Raw genomic sequence first — 11314 nt, forward strand, 5'->3', positions numbered from 1 at the left:
AGGCCTAAAACCTATGGTTTTTTCAGTGAATTTGCAAGGTTTTTTAAATGCTAATTCCTAAATATATCAGGCGTGAAACCTATATTTTTTTTCAATAAATTTCAAAGGTTTTGTAAATGCTAATTCTATTAGCGGATAACGTTTATATATGTTATTATCCTTCTGGGACAACCTGAGCAGCCATCATGTTTCTCAGGAGAAGTGAGGCACAAGAGAGCACAAAACAAGAGTGGAAAACGCGAAAAGGGGGCAGGGTTGAGACCCCCTGACCCCCTAGCCCTTCTCAGGGGGTCCCAGAAGGGCCACCAAGTGCAAAAAAATGTTAATCTTTTTTTTAAATCGCGGAGTACACGATGGTGCGCGCACCCCACAATTTATTTTATTTTTTTTTGCCCTTGGGGGTCGTTTTGTGACCCCCTGAGAAGTGCTAGAGTGTTGCGGGGTCTCTACCCTGCCCTCTTTTCGTGTTTTCCACTCTTGTTTTGGGCTCTCTTGTGCCTCTGTTCTCCTGAAAAACAAGATGGTGGCCAACACTTCCTGGTTTGGATAGCTTGGAATGTTGACAGTCGACTGCCAGCCAATCAGAAACTCGCTCGTGCACGTAAGGGTACGCGCACGTACGCGTACGGTACGCGTACGGTGCGCGTACGGTGAGCGCATATAGATATATAATTTGATCAAATTCAATTTTCTCAACAACTACTGGAGGGATTTTCACCAAATATAGAAAAGGCACTACTGCATACCTGTCCCTACCATTTTGCCAAGTTTGGTGTAATTCCGTTCAGCCGTTCGGGCTGAAGCCGTGTCTAAATGTCCCATATAAAATGCCATTTGAAAATTTTCAAATTCAATTTTTTCAAGAACTACTGGAGGGATTTTCACCAAACATAGCAAAGGCACATCTGCATACCAGACCCTACCATTTTGCCAAGTTTGGTGTAATTCCATTCAGCCGTTCGGGCTGTAGCCGTGTCTAAATGTCCCTATGGAAATGAACATGGAGAAAACACGTTTTGGTACCCCCCTTTCGGCCCCCTCTTGACGAATCCCCCCCGAAACTTTCAGGGAAGGAGCGGAGCGGAGCTGGCCAAAATTCTGGAAAATTACACACAGATTCCTCAATCGGCGCTAAAGTTATTCCTAATAGAATGTTGAGCGCATATAGATATATAATTTGCTCAAATTCATTTTCTCAACAACTACAGGAGGGATTTTCACCAAATATAGAAAAGGCACTACTGCATACCTGTCCCTACCATTTTGTCAAGTTTGGTGTAATTCCATTCAGCCGTTCGGGCTGTAGCCGTGTCTAAAGGTCCCATAGAAAATGCCATTTGAAAAATTTCAAATTCGATTTTCTCAAGAACTACTGGGGGGATTTACACCAAACATACAAAAGGCACTGCTGCACACCAGTCCCTACCATTTTGTCAAATCTGGTATAATTCTGTTCAGCCGTTCGAGCTGTAGCCTTGTCAGAATGTCCCTATGGAAATTAACATGGGGAAAACACGTTTTGGGCCCCTCCTTTTTTCTCAGCCCCGCTTGACAAATCCCCCTGAAACTTTTAGGGAAAGAGCAGAGAGCAGCAAGGCAAATTTAAGGAAAATTACAGGCAGATCCCTCAATCGACGCCAAAGTTATTCTCAATAGAATGTTTGGAATTTCCTATGGTAACTAGGTCCTAGGTCCTAACTATATATACCTACTGGCGACGGCCAGTAGGTTATATATATATATATATATATATATATATATATATATATATATATATATATATATATATATATATATATATATATATATATATATATATATATACACATATATATATATATATACATATATTTTTTTTTTTAAAGGTTATTTGTAATATTTTGTAAAATGTATAATAAATGTAATCATAATTCAATATATCTAATATATTATTTTATTTTTTATATATTTAAATCAATATTTTTTACATCAATATTTGTAATTCAATATGTTTGTACTTACCTGTGTAGGTATGGGAGTCGATATTTTTGTATTCTATATTTTTTTGTCGTTATTTTTAACATTGATGTTTTTGTCATTGATATTCTATCAGTAAATTATTTGTAGACTGGTTACATTAATATGTTTTTCAAATATTTCATGAGGAATAATAAAAAACTGATAAAATAATATATGGAAGAAATATAATAAAATTCATCTCATGAAAAATTACTAACATGTCAATATTTCATTATAAATGGGACAGTACCAACAGATGTGTCAGCAGAATTGTAGCAATACAGGTCATGAGGGTGCTTATCTCTTCCTCTGTGGTGTTGTGCCGCAACAGGCTCTGAGTCAGCTGGGAAGGCTTTGGGGTAGGAGGTGGTTCTCTGCTCTGGGCAGTGTGTTCCAGATTTCCTGGCAGCAGTTTCACCATGGGGCATAGGGAGATTGACATCCTCTTGCCTTCCATTGCAAATGCCCCTTGGGGTGTGCTGGGGTGGGGAAAGAGGACAGGACCGCATTCTCCAGGTGTGACTGTTGATTGAGGCAGACTGTGCACAGTGTGCCCTAACTGCATTGAGCCACTTGGTGAGGAGGTCCACACTTCATACCAGGGTTCTGTGGCTATGTCAGTTACCCACCTGACTCATCCTGAAATACAGACCAGAGATTCTAACAAGTGCACATGTAGGCGGGCCTATTGCAGCCATGTGGCACAATAAAGGTGCAAGTCAGTGCACACATGCTTAGGTGGGATCCTGTAGCACCCTCACAGCGAGTGCATCACCAGTCTGTTTTGCCCGCTCTGTCAGGGAGCATGAACAGGTGTGATAGGACTTGAAAGATGGTGACCTATGCTTGGGCAGGGTGAAACCAGAGGAAACTCTGGTGGAGGTCTGTAATGATCCTGACATACAAATCAGTAGTCCAACCTGGATATGGGGTGACAGACTTACAGAACCAACTATTACATGGTTCCCTCTGAAGTATCCCTCAGGATCACTGGGACTTGGAAGCCCTAGTTTTATTTGATAAAGTAAATGATTAGAGGTTTTGGGAACAAAATATTCTCAACCTTTAAGTGGGTAAGAAGTCCAGCTTGCTGGTGAGGGGCTGGGCATAGAATGCGAGTGCCTAGTGGACCACTTTTGGTAAGTAGAAATTAACCAAACGATGGGTTACGGTGCCCGATGCTGATACTCATCAGACCCCAGAAAAGGTATTGGTTGATATGCACAGCAGGAGAGTGGCCATGGAATTTGGAATCTGCTAAGCAGTGTGTAGGAACTCACCTTCTGAATCAACTAGCCCTGAATCTGGATGGCGCTGGAGCGTTGGGCCTATATCTGGTGCTGAGAGCCATATGGCTAAGCTGAAATGAGTAGGAGGGCCACTGCAGTGCGCATGGAAGCCTAGGGCCAGGGCCTGGGTGGAGTCACTACAGGTTCAGATGTTGGTGGTAGTAGCAAATAACCAAACAAGAACTCTTAAGGCCGAAGTAGAGAAGGATTACATGTGAACAGCAAATGAACATGGGTAAGTTGGTTCTAGAGATGGGCGAGCTCCATTCAGAAGGGACGAGCAATAGCCTCTGTCCACATCAGCCAATTGAAAGGACCCAGAGCGCCGGAAACTGGCACTTATGAGGTGTCCTTTGGGGTACACAAGCATCCTGGAGAAGGAAGAGGGAGCTCTGTGAAAAAGTATTCTTTTTTTTCAGAAGGGCAGGGTGCCCTGGAATGTTTTCACCCCCTAAGAGAGGGCCTGAAGCCTTGGAAAATGTTGCAGTTCTGGCAGGCTTCCTGTTAGGCCTGGGCGTAGTTTGTGTAGCAGCACTACACATAGCTTCACTTAGTATATTTTGAATTTCACGCCGTACACGTAGTCTGTGTAGCGTAGCTGATGTACTTGTTTGCACTGTGAAAAAAATTGCTAAATAATTACAAATGGCATCCTGCACAGAGCCAGTTATGATAAAATAAGTATCTCTATCATTATATGCTAAAGTGCATATAGTACTTTCACAAAAGTGATACTAAAAAATTGGCAAGCAGTGAGATAGGTGATGATTTTGGGATCCTCCCTAACCTAGGGGGAGTACCAAGCAGATGCTTTGAAAACAAAAAAGTACATCTTATTTAACAATTTGGTGGTGGTCCCATCCTCTTAGGACCACCCCAAGCACAGTTATAGGCAAAAAAACATTCCCAACCAAAGGCCCTGCAAAGCATTATGGGATGAAATTAGCAATGGGCAGTGAATATTATATAGTAGCCAATATCAAAATAATTCTACGAAGATTTGCGGTTCAATTGGTGGTTACTAGATGTCCCTTATGAGTCAAATGCAAATACTTGATGAAAGGGTTTCAATGGTTTTGCATTTGACTCGTGAGGGACATCTTGTAACTACTAGTAGAACTGCAGCTTGATGTAAGAATCATTTCAACGCTTTGCATTTGACTCGTGAGGGACATCTAGTAACGGCTAGGTGAACTGCAGCTCTTTGTAGAATTATTTTGATATTGGATACTAGAATATTCACTGCCCACTGTTAATCTCCTCCCATAATGCTTTACAGGGCCTTTGGTTGGGATTGTTTTTCGCCAATAACTGTGCATGGGGTGGTCCTAAGAGGATGGGACCACCACTGAAGTTCAACAAAATGTGCTTTTTGTTTATGCTCTATGGAGCAGATTTATGTTGGACTTGCGCCACGTTTGCGTCACGCAACGGTGGCGTAAACGTGGCGCATCCCTGCGACCCATTTACAACGTGACGCATCTAGGCAGTTGCGTCACGTTGTAAAGCCCTGCGCCACATGTGAGCATTCCGGCGCAGGGTGGGCGTTCCGGGGCAGGTGCGCCTCGCAAAAGTGGCTCAGTGAAATCTACAAGATTTCACTTAGTCACTTTTAGGCCAATGCTGCGTCAAAACCCTTACGCCTGCTTGAAGCAGGCGTAAGGCTTGACGCAGCATTGGACAGATAGGGCACCCCCGAGCCTTGCTGGAGCAACTCCAGCAATGTGCCACCCTTACTGCACAGATGCGTCACGCATCTGTGCCGTTTTTGCCCCACGGTGCACTGTATTGTAAATGCGGGGCACCATGGGTGGCGGAGCTGCGGCGCACAATAACTGCCGCATCCCTGGGGATGCGCCAGTTATTGTAAATCTGCCCCTTTGTGTTCAAGGCATCTGCTTGGTCCTCTACCTAGGTTAGGGAGGGACCCCAAAATAATCATCTCTCTCATTGACTAATGTTTCCATTGTAAAAGCTCACTTTTGTGAATTGGTTATATGCTTTTAAGCATGTAAAATTGCTTTTTCAAAGCATCTGAGGATGTTGTTCATTTAGCTGCTACGCTACGTGATTAAACACTGGTTTGGTACTGTACTACGTGCAATTTGCGAATTAGTACAAACTTTGCATGCACCGTTAGCGTAGCGTAGTATTATGCCCAGTGGTCCTTGTAAATTTGGGGAAGATGGTGTCAATCTCATGCAGGGCCATACCCATATCTGCAGCAAGTCTCCAAGGTGAACAGCCCCTGGCATGTTGAAACAATGTAGGTATGGGTATGGGAAGTCGCCATGTTAGATCCATGACTTTTGGAAACGTATTGGCTCTAAGGACTGAGTTGGTCAGGTTGGGGTGCAAAGCGGGGCTGGATGTGCATCACAGCTGGATGAGGTGTTGGCCTTTGGAGTGGTAGCGACTCTGGATGCGAGTCAGGACATTTCTGTGGCTAACCCCAGCAGAGGTGCTTGCCTCTTCCCATGCCCCTTCATGGGGCAGGGGCTGGTGTTCTGCCTCAGCAGGTGCCTAGCAGTTGACTCAGAACTGCAGCAGACCAGGGGAATCCAACTGTTTAATTAAAACAAAGCATCACGAAGGCCCGAGGTGGGTGTTGCCATGATGTGATTTATTTTCTAGCCATTGCTCTGAATATCGGAGGTGGTCAAAGGTCTCATCATCTAATTGGTTGCCACACATAAATGGATGAACAAGAATTCCACTGTCACTATGTACCAGTAAAACCACAGCCAAGGGAATGGGCTTGGCTGAAACAGCGGGGAAAGAAATTCTTCTTGAGCTACAGTCTAGCCTGGCACTGTGAAGAGACATGAAAGGTATAGGATAAGTGGAAGGCCCTTGGGCCACAAGCAAAATACCAGTACTCTTACTGTTTTTTCACTTACTTGGTGAGGCCTCATGGGTCTCTTGCCTCTGGCTCCTAGTGCCCTGTGCCCACCATAGGGTTACACTCTGGAGGCAGGGGCATGGAGGGAGTTATACTGGGACAATAAACCTGTCAAACAATAATGCAGGTTTCCTAAGGTGAGCTCAGGGAGGACAGAAACCTCTGTGGAGCATAAGGTCAAAGATTGCTTGATCTCGATTTTCAGCTTAAATACAAATCATTACAATGGGACCTCCTGATGCTTCTGACTTTTTGGGTTTCAAGCAGGAGGTTCTCAGAAAAGGTAAACAGGGATAACGGGTTGTGGTGAACAAGCATTCAAAGTGACATCGCTTTTTGATCCTTCGATGTCGGCTCTTCCTATCATTGTGAAGCAGAATTCACCAAGCGTTGGATTGTTCACCCACTAGTAGGGAATATGAGCTTGTTTTATACCATGTGAGCCAGGTTAGTTTTACCCTACTTAAGATGTGTTGCTGCAATAGTGATTCTGCTCAGTATTATAGGAATAGCAGGTTCAGACATTTGGAGACAGGTTTATCATTGAGTTATGTCACCCTTGTGACACGCAAGGGTGTACAAGAGTGACGCAACTATTAAGTCAGATTTATCAATACACACAAGGCCAGGTTCCGTGGCTTGGTTTATTAAATCCTGAGTAACATAGCGCAAATCTCTGCTTTGCCCTACTCTGCCCCAGGAAGGCATTCCAAGGGTGGAACATGGTTGTTTCCACGCATTTACCCATTGATTTTGGCGCATTCCCAGATTTGCGATTACTGGTAGACCTGTGAATGTATCAAAATGCTATGCCTCCCCAGGTGATGCAGAATGAGGAGAAATACCTTTATTTCTCCTTGTTTTTCTTATTTCTGCGGAGAAAGAGGAAAATGCCTCAGAGGATTGTTTCTTTGCAGTGGGGTTTCCCTTACGGCACAATCCTGTTTGCATCGCAGGCACCCTTGGACTAAAGCACACAGGGCCTGCATTGGGGCTAGGCAGCAAACAGTGCACCAGCACAAGGAAAGGACAGAAATATAGTGCATTCCTGCCCTTTGGGCTGGTGAATAGAGCCGCACGCTTGGGGACTGGTGTGAATGGAAGAGGGCTACCTCCATCACCCTTAGTGCTCTGCATGTTCGTGGGGCACCAGGTGCTAAAATCATTTGTAGATTACCTGATTCAGCTACCTTGCTGCGAACTATCGAAATTCATCAGATGAGCCAAGCTTTTGTTTCCATCCTTTGGTGCTGAAGCCCCTCTGTGGTCCCTCTGCCTCTAGGCTGGTGGGAAGGGTGGGGTGTGGGCCTGTGGGAGGCTGCCTCAACCACGTGCAGTGCAGCATCGGCGCCTCCCCCTCCCACTCTGCACCACTTGATGCAGGGATGGGGACACAATCTCTCGATGGTCAGCAGGGTGACCAGATGGCCTGAATGGGAACTAGCAGAGATGACCGGAGACAAGCAGCTGGTTGGTGGCTCAAGGTAGGAGTCTCCTGAGGGGTCTCATTTTCGGCTGATGATCAGGCATTCGGATCACGAGGTAGGGCAGAGCCACCTGGCCACTGGGCTGGGTGACCAGAGGACCAACTGGTGATTGACTGACCAGAAGATCGGTCAAGCTGGCTGACCAGTAGGCCTACCAGAGCAGCTAACTAGACTTTTGTCTCCCCTCGGGTTCTGTGGACCCCCACTTCATGGGGGCTTAATAGTCAAGGAAAAATGGCTTTCCAGCAGGCCCAAGGGAAGAATGGGAGTTAGCTGTGGGCTTAGCCTTCCTTAGTTCACCAGGCTCGGGGAACAGGAAGGTGGAAGGCACCAACCCTTCACTGATGGACTAGAGGGACAATTCCTACCCATGGCATGGTCGCTGCAGACTGGGGAGGCAGCGTGTGCCCTTCTGTGATGAAGAGCAGAGATGGGACCCAATGTAAAGACATAGGCCGATACAGGGGAAGGGTGGCATCAGATCAGGGAGGAGCATGGTGCTCCTGTGGACTGAACAGCTTCCAAAGGACAGGTTCCCCAGGGCAGAGTGAGGCTCTGGGAGAAGGGGCCCTGTGGCCCCTATTCATTTTTTAATTGAATTTGGCCCCTGGTGATGGTGTCCCCAGTGTCTTTGGCGACTCGGAGAGGGAAGCATTTCAGCCCCCTCTCCTTTTTTGTTAAATTTTGTCACAGGGAATCGGGACTCCTGTGACAAATGAGGCTTGGGAAGGGGGGCCTGTTGCCCTCTCCCATTTTTTAATTGAATGTTGTCCTGGGGGATGGAATCCACGGGGTGTAATGAGGCTCTGGGGACACATGGCTCATCCTCCCCTTTTTAATGGAATGTGGCCTGGGGCCTATTAAGGCTTGGATGAAGGGTTGCATGCCCCTTCTCCTTGTTATATATATTTTGGTCACAGGGGATGGGGTCCCTTCGTCCATGGGCGGCACAGAGTTGGTTGTAGGGCCTGGCTGCAGCTAACCCCTGTGGCCAGCCCCCTGCATGCAACCAATACCACACTATGCACAGCTGCTATGCCTGGTCTGCAGTCAGCCCAGTAGCATAGCGCACAGCCCCCCTCCCCCATTCCTCGTGCCCGCCGCATTTGTTTTTGGGGAGGGAGGTACATGGCCCACATCCATGGGCCGTATTTGGCCCTGGGACCCTATTCCCAGGCCATTACTGTATTCAGGGGTCAGGAGGGCATGCAGAACCCCTACTCACGCCGATTTCAGCCCGGGAGACCGCATTTCCTCAGACCCAGTCACATTGCAAATGGGGAGGGGCATGCAGCTCCCAGACCGATTTCTGGTCCCAGGGATTTCAGCACTTGGGGCTCACCCATATTATAAAGGGCAAAGGGACACACAGCCCCCTCCCCAGATCAATATTGGCCCCAGGGACCCCATACCTGGGGCCTGTCAATTAATAATGGGGGAGGGAGGGCACACGGTCCCCTGTGTGAATTTTGACCCTGGGAGCCTGGCCAATAAAAGGTGGGTGCACTGGAGACCCAAGGTAAAAATGCTGCTTCTTGCGGGCGGGAGCAATATTTTCATCTGTTTCCCTGCCCGCTTAAGTGCAGTGACAGGTAAAGGGCAGAAAAGCGCAGTTTTTAAGGCAAAACAATGCATTCCCATTCTTTCCCTTGGACTTTGTTCCTTTTGACAGCCTAGAGTCAACACAAGCACCCTTGCACCACAGTGCAAGGGGGCATGTGTTGCATACTGGATTGTCTTTGTGAGTAAATGGCACCTTCCTGTACAAAAACAATACTTAAAAACATATTCCTCTTTCTCAGCACACATAGCACACATAGAAAGAGGTAGAAATGAGAAGAAATAGGGAAAGTGTAAGATTTTGGTGCATGCCTAGGTTTACAAGTTCTTGTAAATGTGTGGATGCATCAACATCCATGGGAGTTCCTCATGAACACCCACGCAGCTTCCATGGAATGGCTTCCCAGTGCAGAGCAAAGCAATGTAGCGATTTGCAGGGCATTGAGTTACTCCAGATTTTTGAAGCCACTCAGAGCCACTCAAATTGGCTTTGCATGTCTTCAAAAATCTAACTTAGACGTTTGTGTCATGAATGTACCAAGTTGCATGGTGCAAATGTGATTCAACTCTCTCAAACATATACCCCTTAGTGCTTGCTCTCGCTTGGCTGGAACTTTAAAATTTCTCCCCCCAAGCGAGGGCAAACACAGATTTCCCTACCCGTGCCAGTGTGGGCAGAGAAACCGCTTTGTCCCGGAGGTGGTCACCTTGGTACATAGCAGGAGCCGGCCCTGGGGAATCTGGTTTCCAGGGGCATTAATGGCTGTAGGAGGGGGTGATTCAGTCCCCCTCACCATGTAGAGCTCAACTGGGCCCCCGGGATAGCGTCCCTGGGGCCAAACGCCCTGGGCCACATTCCCCCTCCCCCCTTTTTATAAGGCCGGGCTTCAGGGATGGGGTCCCCAGTCCGAAACTGGCATGGGAGCGGGGGGCCACGTGAGTCCCACGATAGCTGCCACCTCTTCCTGGTTGAAGTGGTACAGACAATCAGATCTCCTTTTGATATCTGTCTAATTTGCTCATCCTCAACGTCTCTAGATGTATATATTTGTTTCATTAATAACTCCAAAACTATGGAACGAATTTACGCCAAATCATAAAGAGAGACCTTTCTGGACCAAGATTTAGCTTTCTGCGGAATTTGGTGTCATTCCGTTCAGTGGTGTAGGCTGTGGTCGTGTTTAAAATCCCTATGAGAAATTGCATAGTAAATAAGCATTTCGGGACCCCCCATTTTTAACAGCCCCCTCTTGACAAATCACCCCAACAGTTTCAAGACAGCAGCTGGAGTGATCAGTGTACTAGTTTTGAAAATTTCCGGCAGATTCAGACTACGGCACCAAAGTTATTAGCAAAGCAAAAATGTACTCATCTTTTAAAACTAAGTACTAACTTTAATTACCTACTGGAAATCGCCAGCAGTTGAATCTACCATATATATAAGATATACTGATGTTGAATTATTGAATAGAGAGAGAACCATCGTGAGGCACAACAATTCATCAAAAACATTTCACAGGCGTAGAGTACAAGCTGCATCCGAAACTGGGCAACGCTTAGATACAGGAGACTGGCATAGTTATGCAGTGGGCGGCTAGGTGAGAAGGGCAATCAGAAGCAACATAATATAAATTAGCTGCCAATTTGATAATAGAGAAATATTGTTCATGGGTACATAGAAACATGGGTAAATAGCAACAACGTATGGAGAGTGCATACAATCAGTAAGGTGGGTTGAATATGACAGCAGCATCATATCATGAATCACAACACGTTACAATTCAGTGAAGGGACAGAAAGGGTCGATCTTATCACAACAATGGTGGCATTAAGGTACCTGCCACAGAGGGTAGCATATGCTGTAATAAAAGCACACCAAGGAATTAGAGCTCTGCACAGTGCAGTGACGCTGCAGTACCAGTTTATCATAATGACAGACGCAGCGTTAAGATGCCAAATTTCATTACAGTATTCATTTTTATGCAGCGAAGGTGAAGTTGAGATAAGGCAGATCAGCACAAAATATTTTTTAAAGGGTATTTGAAGTGATAAAACAATAGGACGAATGACACAGGCTA

The 11314-nt window shown here is 46.1% G+C and overlaps 1 pseudogene; it reads left to right on the forward strand.

Annotated features, from left to right (window-relative positions):
* Nucleotides 1-1827: 1827 nt before the first annotated feature.
* Nucleotides 1828-7079, forward strand: LOC147750976 (28S ribosomal RNA; annotated as a pseudogene).
* The last annotated feature ends 4235 nt before the right edge of the window (nt 7080-11314 follow it).

This window comes from Lissotriton vulgaris, chromosome 1_1, assembly GCF_964263255.1.
Source record: "Lissotriton vulgaris chromosome 1_1, aLisVul1.2, whole genome shotgun sequence".
NCBI classification, from domain to species: domain Eukaryota; kingdom Metazoa; phylum Chordata; class Amphibia; order Caudata; family Salamandridae; genus Lissotriton; species Lissotriton vulgaris.